The sequence below is a fragment of the Carex rostrata genome, chromosome 28 (genome assembly GCF_964058835.1).
Source record: "Carex rostrata chromosome 28, lpCarRost1.2, whole genome shotgun sequence".
Classification (NCBI taxonomy): Eukaryota; Viridiplantae; Streptophyta; class Magnoliopsida; order Poales; family Cyperaceae; genus Carex; species Carex rostrata.
The window spans coordinates 3997504-4012070 of record NC_135945.1 but is presented as its reverse complement, the minus strand read 5'-3'; the positions used below and the strand labels follow the sequence as shown (position 1 = coordinate 4012070).

Sequence of the window (14567 nt, the reverse complement as noted above, 5' to 3'; positions counted from 1 at the left end):
GGATTTTCAGATTTTCAAAGTGGCTTAATAAATAGTGTAAAAATTCCAAAAATTGTAAAATTTGGTCTCCAAGAACATTTCAATATGGAGATCACATCTAACGGTTCGGATCGGTTGTTTGGAGTTTCAAAATGAAAATATGACATGAAGTACAAACGCGTGGTGCTCCGTGTCTCACCCAAGTCCATCTCTCTATATATATATGAAAAATTTCGTGAAATATTCGTGAATAATTCGTAAAATTCAGAAAAAATTTGTAAATATTTGTGAAAGTTTGTGGAATTAAAGGCATGTGACATTAGAATGCTCCTCAATATAACAATATATACATTGCGAAGCTATTTTATTTTTATTATATATATATTCATTTTATGCATAAAATACAATAATTTTAGATGTGAGCTACAGTGCTTTGGGAAGTAAAGAAGTCATTTTATTTCTGACTCAGCATATTTTTTTTATCAAAGTTTAAACAATTGAACTGAACATTCAAAATAATTTTGGTATTAAAATACACTTGCAGATCAATTTTTTCATCTAGTTTTTTTTGGATCACTTCTTTTCAAAAAAACCGTGGATCATAGTAAAACCAGTGTTTTTTCAAAAATGATAAAAGATAGTAAAATATGGTATTCAAATACATTTTAATATAGAGATCATGTTGAATGATTCAGGTTGACTGACTAAATTTTAAAATCACAAAATATAAGCAAAAAAAGTAAAACGTGGACTTTACTTTCAAACATAGTAGCCCCACCTCGTATATATTTGACAATAATTATTTTGGTATAGTTAGATCCTAGTCCAATACATATCCTAACCCGATCCACACAAATACCTCAACTAGTTCAATCCAACTAACGATCTAAGTTGATAAACAAAAATACAACCACAACCCAACATCAATTTTATGTGAACCATAATTAAAAAAAAAAAAAACAGAGCTCGATCATATTTGGACTTAAAATCAAAACTAACTGCAACCTAAAATTGCCCAAATTTTAAACAAACCCTTAAAATCCAAATAATCCCTGACTGGAAATTATTACCCAAATTGAGAACTTTATTAAATCGATTACGGAGCATCTATTTTACGTAAGCGGTCACAATTTGAACTATACTGTATATTTTTCAAAGTAAATTAATATTAAACATAAATTAAGAACTACATTTATGAGTTTGTTCACTAATTATTTTAAATAAATTATTAATATATATTATTTGAAACACATGAAACTTATGCATACAACACTTATGTGTTGATATTCAAATTAAATTTTGAAATGCAATTAAAAATAGTTGTTTTTAAAAGGGTATAATTTTAATTGCTCAAAAGGTCAAATGAATTTTGATGTATGTGAAGAATAAGATTTAAATTATAATACTCGATCATTTCTTTTGATAATTAACTTACAAAAAGAAGACAAAAAGGTGGATTATTATTTTTCATAGTAATTATTAAATTATTATCAAGTATATAACAACATATCATCAGTTGGAAGTCTAAAAACACACGCTTAAATATTTCTTCAGCTGTCACATAAACTCTTTTTATTCATGAATTAATTAAAATTTATAGTTATTTTACTACTACAAATAAAAAAAATCGCTTAGATTTATTAATTTCTTTATTATTGGGTTAGAAGAGCATTAAAAATATTGAAAATATAGTAAAAAGCTTTTTATTTTATTTTCTTTATTTTATTTTAAAATTAAATAATTTTTTTAAAGTAATTACAGTACAAATTTGATTGTTATCACATTAATAACTTTATTATTTAGCTATCTTTTTTTAAAATATTTTATTATTTAGCTCAATACAACAATATCTCTTTTTATATTTTAACACACAGGATGTCGAGATGATCTAGTCAGGTCGTCATAGTATTTGACAGTAAGAAAATGTTTCGGTTGTAATGCATGTATTATGTCATATTAATAGATTATTTGAGTATAATATTTTGTCTTAACATAATTTCTTGACAAAAAAAATTTTACCAATTTTTTTCTATATTTTGGCTACAAAACAAGGTTTTGCCAAAAAAATCCGAGTTTCCAATCCGATTCTTCCGATTCCGGCCTATTCATCCGATTCCAATTCGACGGCCAAGTATCCGATTCCGATTCCGAGTTTCAGAACCATGTGTCAGAGGGCATCCTTGATCTTCTAGGGTTCCATTAACATTGGAAGAAGATAAGTTTTCTTTTCTTCTAACCCTATCTGTTGCGATTTTTTATGCTAGCAGAATAGGATTTCTTTTGCTGATCAAATTAGGCTCATTTTAGCAACTCTCATGTGACCTTTCCTTACAGTACCTAAAGAAGATGTAAGGAAGCGTTCCATATAAAGAAAAGTACCCCCTAAAGCACTTGACGTGAATGCTGGGCTTCTTCATTTTACTTTTATGGAAAGAGCAAACACAAAATTTTCAGCTTCCTTGGAGAACACTCTGTTGAAGTTTTGAATTGAGATCTTAATGCCAGCTTTTAATCTCTCATTTTTAACTTTCTTTATATGGTACTTTTGGGTTGCAATCTTGTGTTCTGTTATGGTCTGGTCTGGTTTTTTAACATGTTTTGTGGTATGACCCAGAGTACAAGGGTTGTTGGTTGTCTCAAAAGCACATAGATTATCATCAGAGCATATATATAAAGATAAGTTTCTTCTTTATATTTTTCTTTCCATTCTAATTAGAATATTATTAGGCTCATTTTAGCAACTCATAAAACAATATAGGTATATAGAACTTTAAAAGTGCTGATAAGATGCAACTGATATGTCTCAAGCATGAGATTATGAAAATTAAAATATAATTAAATTAAGGCATAAAGGAAGGAATAAAAATTAAACTGTTAGGAAGTAAACAAACTTTCCAAGATAATAATTGTCATTTTAGAAAATGTATTGAAGATATTTTAGGGAAAATGTTGAGCTTAAATTACGTCTTTTTTTTTCCTTCTTCATGTTACATTATTAAAAGTAAGCAAATTATATGTGCTGCAATATTGTTCTAAAAAAATAATTTTATTATATTTTCTTACTTTTACTTCTAAAAAACACTATTAGAAGAAGCATCACCTTGAGTGAACCTATATAAGGAATATAAATAAATCTGTTACCCATTCAAAAATAAAGGAAAAGAATAAGGTCTGTATTACTTCTAAATACTGTCTACTAACAGAATGAGCAATACAGAAAGTCCTGAATTAATTAAAGTTGAAGTAAGTTAAAATTACATGTTTTTTATGCATCTCTCCCCCTCCTAAAATCCTTGTCCTTTCGCCTATTCCCACGCTTCTCTATCAAACCCCTCAAATCAAATCTCCATTTGTCTTGCCACTGTGACGAGATTTGTCTGGCTTCAGTGCGATAAGGTACTGCTAACTATTTCGCTTCTAATTAATATCTGTTTCATGTCATTAGCAGCTTTAGTGTTCCTGGAACTTGGTACGCAGTTTAGGGTTTTAGAAGTTTAAATTGTGTGATTACTTGCTGTTGATCTTGTGGATTGGTCAATTGCATTGTGCTTTGGGTTTCATCTAGGTTGGAATGGAAATTGCAATGGTCTTGTTGAGAAACTTGAGTACTTTCTTGGGTCAAAATTACAACAGCTTGGATAGAAAACTTCTCCAGTTTTTGTTTTAGGTGTTCGCAAGAAAGATTTCAAGCTCGTTAGAAACAATTTCTGCAAAATTTTGAGGATTGTTGGTAGACCTTTCTCCCATGTTTTTTACACTACAAGAAAATGCACCTTTGACTTTTGAATTGAACAGTGTTTGTTATTTCAAATCTGTTTTAGTAATTGGTTTTAAGTATTGACAGCCATTTGTTCTTGCCAAAATGGGGCACTGCAGTTGTTCCTTAGTTGAAATGTGGATGTCATATATCTTGTTACATATAAATTGATTGCATGCAATTTTTATTATAATGCAGAGTCTTGAATGCAAGGTCTTTGAATGTTGAAATATGAATAAGAAAAAGAGTCATGATAGCAGAGGAGATGTAGAACAGTAGAAGATGACCGGATCAGTAGCTTGCCTGATGAAGTTTTGACCCATATCCTCTCCTTTTTTAGCACAAAAGAAGCTGTACGCACGTGTGTTTTAGCGATAAGATGGAGAAATACATGGGCTACCGTGTCAGTTCTGGACTTCAATTTCTATGAATTCTTCAAGGATGATCTGGATGGTGACCCTAGTGAACAAGGGAGAAAACATGTGGCCAGCTTTGAGCGGTTTGTGCATGGTATTTTGGACAATCATGAATCCACAAACTTGGATATAGTTCGTTACTTCCGTTAAATTCAGAGATGCGAAGATTTTATCCCTATGGAATGGCTTGACCGTGTGGCACATCCAATGCCACAGGTGATGCATATCTTAATTGATAGCAGTAACTTTTACAGTGATAATTCGGTTGATTTGCCTAATTTAGCTTTCTCTAGTGCAAGACTAGAGGGTCTTAAGATGGGTCTCTACACCAATAAGAAAACCATCATTAGACCAACGTCAATAATTTTACCTTCGTTGAAATATTTAGATCTGAGGAACATAGAGCTCCCCAACGATTTTACTCAAAAACTTTTTATGGGCTGCCCCTCTCTTGAAAGGCTGTATCTATGTTCTTGTGATTTGTATTTTTCTAGTATTTCCTCTAATGTATTGAAGAACTTGGCTATTGTTGAGTGTCCTCAATTTGAGCATTTGCAAATTTCATGCCCTGGGCTTGTTTCTTTGTCCATCTGTTCTCATTTTCAAATGAGAGGCGTTGGCATTTCATTGAAGAAGACAATGGCTCTAGTAAATGCATCCATCAAATTATTGTGGTGGCCTTGGTTTCATGGTGGTCATGATGGTGTGTCAGTTCTGGACCTTCTCAGCGGTCTCTTAAATGTTACACAATTAATGCTTCATTTTAATAGTGATTTGAAGGTATACTATTTTCTTTGTTCTATAAAATGAAAACTACAAAATGTTTTCCTATTTTACAGTTGTTAGGTTCACCAAAATTTTCTTTATCATAACTAATTTTTCTTTTGCATAATATGCACATTCCTTGTTTCCCGACTTTTTGATACCTATAAATTGTGTGCATATGAATTGTAAGTATGATGTTGGCATGTACCTATAATATGGTTTCTAGAGTACCTTCCATTGAAGTTTGCTAATAAAAGTTTCTGTTGGCTTGTAATTTTTTTTACATACAGACTTAACCTTCTTAGTCTTTTGTGCTAGATCAGGCTTTTTTTTATGAATTTTCACACCGAAATATATAAGCCCAGAAATGGCAGTATAATTATCACTCTGTACTAGTATGGATTTGTATTTCAGAAATTTTCTTTTGTTTGATGTCAGACAGATTAACCTTCCTTTTTGAGATGTTGCATGCTCTGAATTACAATGTTAGTATTTGCCTCTTAAGTTGATATTTCAAATTTTTTTTTTTATAAAACTTGAAGGAATCAGTGGAGAAGGATATTTCTAACTGCAGAAATTTCATAAACTTGAAGACGCTGTATATTGGAATGTAGGATATGAGCTCTGACTTTTACTTGATCGCTTGTTTGATCAAGTGTTCTCCTAATTTAAATGAGCTCACTTTGGTGCTCCATATGGTAATCTCTCTCTCTCTCTATATATATATATCTACTAGTTGAGTCTCTTATGTTTACCATTTGTAAAGTTAGCGATAGTACTATATTGCCTAAACGGGGTTAATTCCTTCTGGTACCTGATCACTCAGGTTAATCGCCTACCTAAGTAGACTTTGTTACCATCCAAGACATGTCTAGTAATAGTTCGAGTTGTTGATGGTACCAAAACATGATGATAAAATATTTTTGAGCCAAGTTATGATTTTTTTTTGTTTCTTTTTTTGTTTTGTTTTGTTTTTTTGTTTTTTGTTTTTCTTTTATAGAGCCGTGGTGAAGTACAAGAACAGCCCAGACGAGAGGTTTTGGCAGATGCTTTTTTCCGGCATGAGTATCTTGAGACTGTTAACATCAGCAACGCTCGGGGCATGACTAAATTGCCTAGTGAATGCTTCAAGACTTTGATCAAGGCTTTGGATAAATATGTAAAGAAAATAGGGAATATAAACATAAGTTAGTCTATCCGAAATTGGTTTGTTGAATATCTTTCTTAAAATTAGACAGGTTTGGTCTGATGCATGGCACTGATTAGAGACTTGATGATTTCAGTTAGTATTTTTTGTTTTGTTTTGTTTTATGTTTTATGTTTAATTTAGAATCGTTAACTTAAAAGAGGTCTTCTGGATGTGCTTGGTGTAATCTGTAATGTATAGAATGGTAAGCTATGCAAATGATATCATATTTCTCAATGCAATCTTGTTTGTGTTCCGAAAATACAACAACCCGGTTAAGGTTGCTGACGATTGGATTTTCAGTGTATGCAATTTCATTCACAAAGCAACCTTCAAAATCTTGGCGAAGTGCCTTCAATTCTCATATATCCTCTCTGGATGCTTTTGGTGAGAACACCTAAACATTCTTTTGCATTCCTCTCCAGTAATCTGGAACAGCAACTGTTAATGGAGCTGAGGAGATCGGACTTGCGAGATACTTTGGACCAGATCATGTCTAAAAGGATAATAATCAAATTGTATACTGTTATCTCTACAGTATAATTATTGTAGATATACATAATTTGGTAATAAGTCTAACATATATATCTACTTTTAGAGGTATTTTTTTTGTTTCTTCGTACTTAATTTGGAAATCAGTCTAACAAACAATTCCTTTTTGAAAAAGTAGAATTAGTTCTTTATTTTATTCATTGTATTTTGAAAAAAAAAAACATAAATTCAAGGGAAGAAATGTTGATCAACTTTTTTGATAAATAAAGTTATTGCGAAGCTAATTCATTGCATATATTTCATTTTACCTTTCCACATTGATGATAAATTTCTATTATTTTTTCTTAGGTTGCATATAAAAAAATCTAAAAAAACTATACAATTCTTTAAAATTTATCTGTAATTGTATTTTATGTAAATTTTTTATTTATTTTCTTAATACAAACATATAAATTGTTCTTTCAAATCTGCCTCCTTAACGTTGATATAATGCAAAATAAATTTCGCAAAATTGTCTAAGAATTTTGTGGAAACAAAGCGATATATTCTCCTGTTGTGCTCTAGTTGCCTACAAATTTTGGATCTAATTAATTTACTTTCGGCTGGATATCTCCTTCTCTTATTCCAAACATACATCAAATTAAGTGATTCATCATTTGTCGCCTTTTTCATCCTATTACTTCATCCCAAGTCATTAGGAAAACACTACTTTATGAACAAATATGGTATGTTAGGAAACTTCATGTTGAATCTATTAAAACTTACATCTCCATTCTTATATTAAGCACGTAGATGTCCTGATCAGCCAATTGGCAAAGCAAAGACTGTAATTAAAAGATGAAATTTCAGATTGTATATCAATCCTTCAATTAAATAATTTTTTCTTTCTGATTCTATACATCTTTTGATGTTTTTTTACGTGTAGAAGTCTAAATTTATTTGCATGTGTAGTTGTTAGGAACAAAAAAATGATCTGTTACAGTATGACATATTCTTGCATAGCATTTCAAAAAATAAGCACATTCCATATTGCATTACCTTTTCGGTAATCAATAAAAATGTCTGCACATGAATTCCAAGTGTGATACGTACCGCCATGTATCTTGGTTGTGGTTTCTGGAGAATCTTTTGTTGAAGTTTGCTAACACTGTTTTACAAGATCATTTAGTTTCATGTGCTTGTAATTCTTTGTTTTACTGTCCTTTTTTTCTAATAGTTACTGCGTGAAGAAAACCTTTTGCGTTGTTGTTTCGAATTCTATAAAATAAAAGGACATCGACCTTCAAAAAAAAAATAAAAGGACATCAGATCATAACAGTTTGCAAACATCAAATTGAATTATATTTTGGTAATTAAAATCCCTTCCAATTCAAACTTGAATTGGCTGTGAAATGCCAGCTTGTCCTTCTTCTTTTTTTAATTCTTCTTTAGAGTTTTAACCTCTTGATATTACACTTCACAGGCCGAATTAGGGATAAAAGATTTTCACCTCTTTTGATCAATTGAACTATTGAGGCTATAAATCCTAAAGTACTTATAATTTGTGTGAAATTGGGCTAGATTTGTAAAGAAAGTCAATTAATTCTTGAACACTTGTACCAGTATTTTTGGTTTTGCACACTTGTACCAGCATTTATCATACGCAAAAGCTTCATTTTATTCCAATGCACACTTGTACCAGCATTTTTTGTTTTACATCAACCAGCAAGTTAAGTACAAAACACTAAGCATGCACATGGAATCCTACATACTATCCAAAAAGCCCCCAGCAGTATGTACACAAAGACCATTAATTTATTCTACCCAAAATACCCCCGGCAGTTTGGGGCACCACAGAGGCATTGCTTAGCTCCAACACTACCCCTGCTGCCTTCTGTATTGCCATTATAATCATACGTCAGTTCAGTCATAGGCGCGATGTGCTTCGTGGCAAAAAACATGACGCCTGTGTACTGGCCATCCCTATGTCCATACTGTACCAGCTGCCAAAACAGATTTGGGTCACAGCTGTGATTGATGAAGCGTGACACATTTCCGATTTCTTTTGAATTTATCATCGGTACTGGTACCAGTGCCAGCTCAGTCTCATAACACTTCTCTTGACCTTCTGTAGCCAGCTCCATACCCAGGTTCCATTTTACTGCCTTCTCTCCCGGGTGAGTTGCGGAAAACACATACTCGTTCAGAACCAACTCCTTGCTTTCTGGAACCGGGTTCTCCAAATACTCGCCCACAAACTCGCATACAAAAGATCCGGCACGGATTGGGTCCCATGACCGGAGACCCCAACCATGATTTTCAGTTCGAAAAACCTCGAAATGTAACTTGACACCCCTTTGTGTGACCCTGTTTTGGCAATTAACCATGCACACACATCCTGAGCCACACTCATACAACAGTGGCAATCGTTTGGTTAACAGACACGATGAACTATAAGGAAGCCAACCTCCATTTTCTGACACGCAATAACAATCAGCAGCACTAGTAGGAATGCACAGTTTTTTGCACTGGCAACCTGCCGGCACCTGGTCCTTCGCTCTCAAATTTTGTCCATGCGCAATAGTGGTGACATATAAGAAATTATTGGGTGTAGGTTTGTCATCCACTTCATTTATAACAGTAACAGGTATACTCTCTACACCAGAGGACAGATCCAAAGTTAGTACCTTCCCTCTAGAGGTCGGTTCTTTTTTCCATTTCTCCGTCATTTTCCAAATGGCGAATCCGTCAGGCTGGCCTTCTTCTCTCACTAACTTAAAATTAAAAGTCTTGAATCCCAATTTTGAGTTCTTGGTCTTCGACTTCTTGATTTTGTACAACCCATCGTAGATGTAAATCTTGTTGCCCCGGATGAATGGGTCATTTCTACTCCTTATAACCCTGATCAAGTTTTCGCTAATCTTGCTTTGTTCCATGGCATAGTTTCCTCGCTCGAGCTTCTGGTCACCTCTCTTCTCTATCTTCCTACCATTTCCTCCCTGGCCGGTGTACACCATCTTACCAACATCATCATCTTTATTTTCATATCCCCCAGAGGAGACAATTGCTATGGCGATCTGATTGGTACCATCTTTCATGTAATCAATGCCTTCCATGGGGAGAGAATGCAATCCCACAACACACATCTCCATCCTGAAATAGAAAATGTCCCCGACCTCTACGCCCGGCACGCTGCCAACCCGCTTCATTTTGTTTGCCATCAAACCATTTGCTTTCATGATCATTTCTGCTTTCATGTCGGGTCGATTCTTCACACCATCTGCTTTTATGATTTGCTCTAGCCTGCGTCTGAGTGCATCGAAAGTCGCCAGAATTGCCTCTGCGTGAGCCCTAGGTTGAGGCACGGAATTGGATGAAGAAGCCAACAATGCAAGATCTCCTCTTAGGCTCCTTACCATCAGCTTGGCTTTCTTGGTTTCTGTTGTTTCATCTGAGATGGGTGTTTTTCCCTTCCGTACCCGACCCGGCTTGTTTTGCTCTCCAAAAGCAAAGGATATTGGTGTGGCATTTATCAGCACCTCCTTATTAAAACCAGGTGGGATGCCATATCCAGGTGGGACTTCTGGTACAACTGGGTCAAATGGATCGGTGTGAGAGGGGGCTAGGATGTACAAATCCGAAGGAACTGGTAAGGCTTCTTGAATTTCTTCTGGTGATGCTGCCAGCAACGGGATCATACTCTTTTTGGTTTCCATGGTTGATGTGATAAGTGAGAACTGCATAATGTAGCAAAAAAAAGGTATTAAAAACAACAAATGCATATCTATATTTAATGAAAATGCCAAATATCAGACCTGGTACTGGTAGGAGATAATATACCCTACTGGTAGGTCTGATACTACCAGTACCATTATATACCTTGTGTTGGACATATAGCATTTTTTTTATTAAAGGACATATAGCATTTAAATAACTTGCTGTTCGCTTCTTCCCTATCTTTCTCAATAAAAGAAAAATAAATCTTACTGTTGCAGCAATCAGCTTTCATAGAATGTTCCGGCAACAAATCAATATATTAAGTGTACTGTTTTTAAGGCTCTATGATTAAGAGTTATAGCTAACAATCAAGAGCCGATACTAAAGTATCCAGAACGGCTTTTTATTGAAAGACGATCTTAATAGTAATGAGGCTTTTTATCGGCTATTTACCTTGACCGATACTGATAGTATTAGTATCGCATTTTTAACACGTCCGATACTAATGAGGCGATACTAATTGTACATTTTACAGTAGAATTATATATGAGATTTTCACATATATTCACCCAGCTTCAGAAATAAGTGTAGTCAACCTATGCAAATCCAGCATTACAAAGTATGTGGAAATATAAAACTGTCACATATAATACTCTCACCAGCCCAACAGAATCTTGCATTAATTAATAACCCCAATACAGACTAAAATTAATCTCTAGACAGTTTCTTGCAAAATTACAATCTTGAGGGGGTTATGAAGAAAATGTCAACAGTGGCATGAGAAATTACAACAGTTTTGCAAAACCAATTATTGGAATTGCAATGTTAACAATGCATTTTTTTTGTTAACAAAATGCATTTTTCATAATTTTTTTTTTATATTAAAGAAAAGAAGTACGAGAAGAATTCAAATAAGATTAGAAAAAAAAAGAGCAAGAACCTGGTATCAGAGAAGAAAACGCCTCGAGAAACTTTTAAGACAAGAAACAACCATTGTTTTTCTCCTTTGCTATTACCTTGCAAAATTTACAAATGCTATGTTTTCCTCTATTTGTAAAGATGAAAAGACAAGAGCGGTGTACAGTAAGGCAGCGGAGAAAACGAGAAATTAACCTGGCAACTTTATAAGCACTGAGATTACTCTAGTCAAACTGTAATTTGAAAAATAAGCTAAAATGAAGAAAATAAAACAGGGGAGAAATGGCCACGTGTAATGCTTCTGTTTTTATGCCGAAATCTTTATTCAAATCCAAGAAAAAAAAAATCAACTCCACCCTCCACTTTTCAAAATTTCGGGAAACACCCTTACCTTTGGCATTGTCAAGTGTCAACTATAAAATAGAGTTTTCTCTCTCCGCTCATCACAAATCACTTGGTCACATCAGAAAACAAAGAAGAGAGGAAAGAAAAAAAAGAAAAAAAAATAGAGAATTAAGAGATTTTTCGTTCATTATTTTTAAGAAAAAACGTCCCAGTTTTACAATTTCTTTTTAGAATTTGGAAAATCGTTGTTTTTTTATCCATAATTTTTTGAAAAACAACAATTTTGCACCCATGTTAAAAAAATAGTAAAATTTTCAAAATATGAAAAATATAGTCTCCAAATACATTTTATATTGAAGAACATGTTGAGTGTTTTAGATTGAATTTTTAAATTTTGAATCCAGTGGTTTACAAAATAACATTGAAAATCGTTGTTTTTCGTGATCCATAATTTAAAAAAAAAAATGATTTTGTACCTATCTTAAAAAATAGTAAATTTTTCAAAATATGAAAAATATGATCTCCAAACACATTTTAATATGGAGAACATATTGAGTGCTTCATATTGAATTTTTAAACTTTAATCTAGTAAAAACCACTTTAATGTACAAGAGAGTCTAAAAAGCGTTGCACGGAAGTCCTCTATGCTACGCGTAGCATATTAGCATTTTCCTTATAATTTACCATAGTCCATCCATTCATCTACAAGATGTGCCACAATACATTGCAATGTATAGGCCCTCTTGTGGATTAGATTGTAAATCGTGCATTGGATTCAAAGTCCAAGCATTCAATCCAAACCGTTCAACATGATATCATTGCGGATACTCTTGTCGGCAATAGCAATACTTTCAGGAATAACGACTTATGTCGGTTTACCATTGGTAATAGTCATTTAAACCATTCAACATGATATCGGTGTAGATATTCTTGTCAGCAATAGCAATACTTTCAGGAATAACGATTTCTCTCGGCTTACCATTGATAATAGTCATTTAAACCGTTCAACGTGATATCATTGCGGATATTTTTGTCGGCAATAGCAATACTTTCAGGAATAACGATTTATGTCAGCTTACTCATTTTTATAGTAGCAGTGACGCAAATTCGGTCCAAACTCTCAACTTTTCAAAGTGAATCCGAACTAAAAATAAGTGTCAGATAATTAATATAAAATTAAGGACGAAGAATCAGGGAATATATATTTTTTTTATTCTTTTGAAGTAAAAAAGTGATTGTCCACTTAGAAGTGGGTCTTATATTTCAGCTAAAAACCAACTCTTTCGAATTCTTATTTTCCTATAAAAAAACATTTTACATGTGATCGAGGGATTTCACCAATCACCATCACGGTTAGAGTTTTTCGTTATAGATAGTGATGAACATAAGGAAACCGACTATTATTCGAATATATTTTAGAAATGGTAATTAATTTTTTTTTTCTGAAATTTTTATATAGACCGAAAATCGTACTCTCAATATTTAAGTAATTAACTGTTGTAGGAGTTTTATCATTAGAATAGTATTAGAATATATTTTATTTTTATAATGTGAAAACATATTCATCAATAGAAGATTCAATCAATAACCTTCATCTCTTTTATATTGTCTTTGTGTATAATAATAGTTATATTTTATCAAGGTTCTAAATAGTAATTATAACCTCATCACTTTTAAAGTCCGAAAAGACTATACATAACTAGTGCACAATGAACTAGCTATTTAGAACCTTGATAAAAGAAAATACTTTTTAAGATCCAAATAAGCTAACATAGCTATTGCGCAACTAGTTATTTAGAACTCGGTATTTTATAAAGAAAAAAAAAATACACACTTTTAGTAAAAAACATAGCATAAATCATGCTTTAATCGTGAAATTCATCAAATTCGAATATAATAAATTAAAAGAGGTACTAAAAAATTAAAGATTCTTTTTTTATGGATTTAATTATTTCTATTTTTCCGTTTTCTGTATTGCTTCTATGAATTTGTTTCTTCAAATTAATTTTCCAATTCAATATATTCTGGCATAAAGTGTTCAGAATTTCTAAAATGATATTTGTTCATTTTGTCAGCAAGATTTCTTAAAATATTCGATAAATGCGTAACAGATTTATTTATTCCAGTATGGCGTCTTAAATTTTTTTTATAGTTTTTTGCATTTTTATTGCATATAAGTGGAACGATTTTACAGTTTTGACGTACGTCGTGTGCTGGATTTAACCAATTTATTATTTTGAGGGTTAAAATGTACTATTGATTTTGTGTTCCAATCATACCTTACATTTTTATCTTCGTTTTCAAAGTTCGAATAGTCGATTCGAACCGTTCACTATGATCTCCGTATATTAAAATGTATTTGGAGACCAAATTTTATATCTTTTGAATTTATTTAATTTACTATTTGTTTAGATGGATACAATATAAATTTGGTCTCCAAGTTCATTTTAATATGAAGTTCATGTTGAGCGGTTCGAATCGATTGTTCGAACTTTGAAAACCGAGAAAAGGATGTGAAGAATGATTGAAGCATAAAACCAATGGTGCATTTTCACTCTACTCTATTGTTTGAATATTTAAAAATATTTATTTAAATACTGGGTTTTACACAATCTGCCTAAATTAGTCTGGACAATCACCTTCGAATCCCTAACATGTAATTAAGCGTATCATCATATCATAAGATAAAACAAAGTACCTAAATACAGAACAAGGGCACAGATACTACTTTGTGAATTCACAGCTACCAAAATAGCATGTACAAAACTTTCATCAGTAGACTACTTAGTAATTAATACAAATTTAATGAAATCTCATAGCACTTAATTTCCTAACTTTTGATTCTAACATTAGTCTTACTAATTGGGCTCACATTTTCTACTTGCAGATACAGAGGCAGAACTAGAAAATTTGAATAGAGGAGCTAATTTGTAAAATGTAATTTGTCAAAAAGACAAAAATAATGTGATTAGTGAGAATTGAACTCATAACTTTACACATACTAATTACAATT

General features: G+C 32.5%; 1 long non-coding RNA gene and 1 pseudogene across 2 annotated transcripts; one reads left to right on the top strand and one right to left on the bottom strand.

Moving 5' to 3' along the window:
* The first annotated feature begins 4447 nt into the window (after window positions 1-4447).
* On the top strand, window positions 4448-6223 carry LOC144545977 (uncharacterized). The gene is made up of 3 exons (XR_013508653.1): window positions 4448-4932; window positions 5460-5615; window positions 5918-6223. It is a non-coding gene; the product is annotated as an uncharacterized LOC144545977 (long non-coding RNA).
* Window positions 6224-8245: 2022 nt separating this feature from the next.
* Window positions 8246-11459, bottom strand: LOC144545893 (histone-lysine N-methyltransferase, H3 lysine-9 specific SUVH1 pseudogene; annotated as a pseudogene). Its single transcript, XR_013508620.1, has 2 exons — window positions 11232-11459; window positions 8246-10311 (listed from the first exon to the last, which is right to left on the bottom strand). The product of XR_013508620.1 is annotated as a histone-lysine N-methyltransferase, H3 lysine-9 specific SUVH1 pseudogene (transcript).
* Window positions 11460-14567: the final 3108 nt, after the last annotated feature.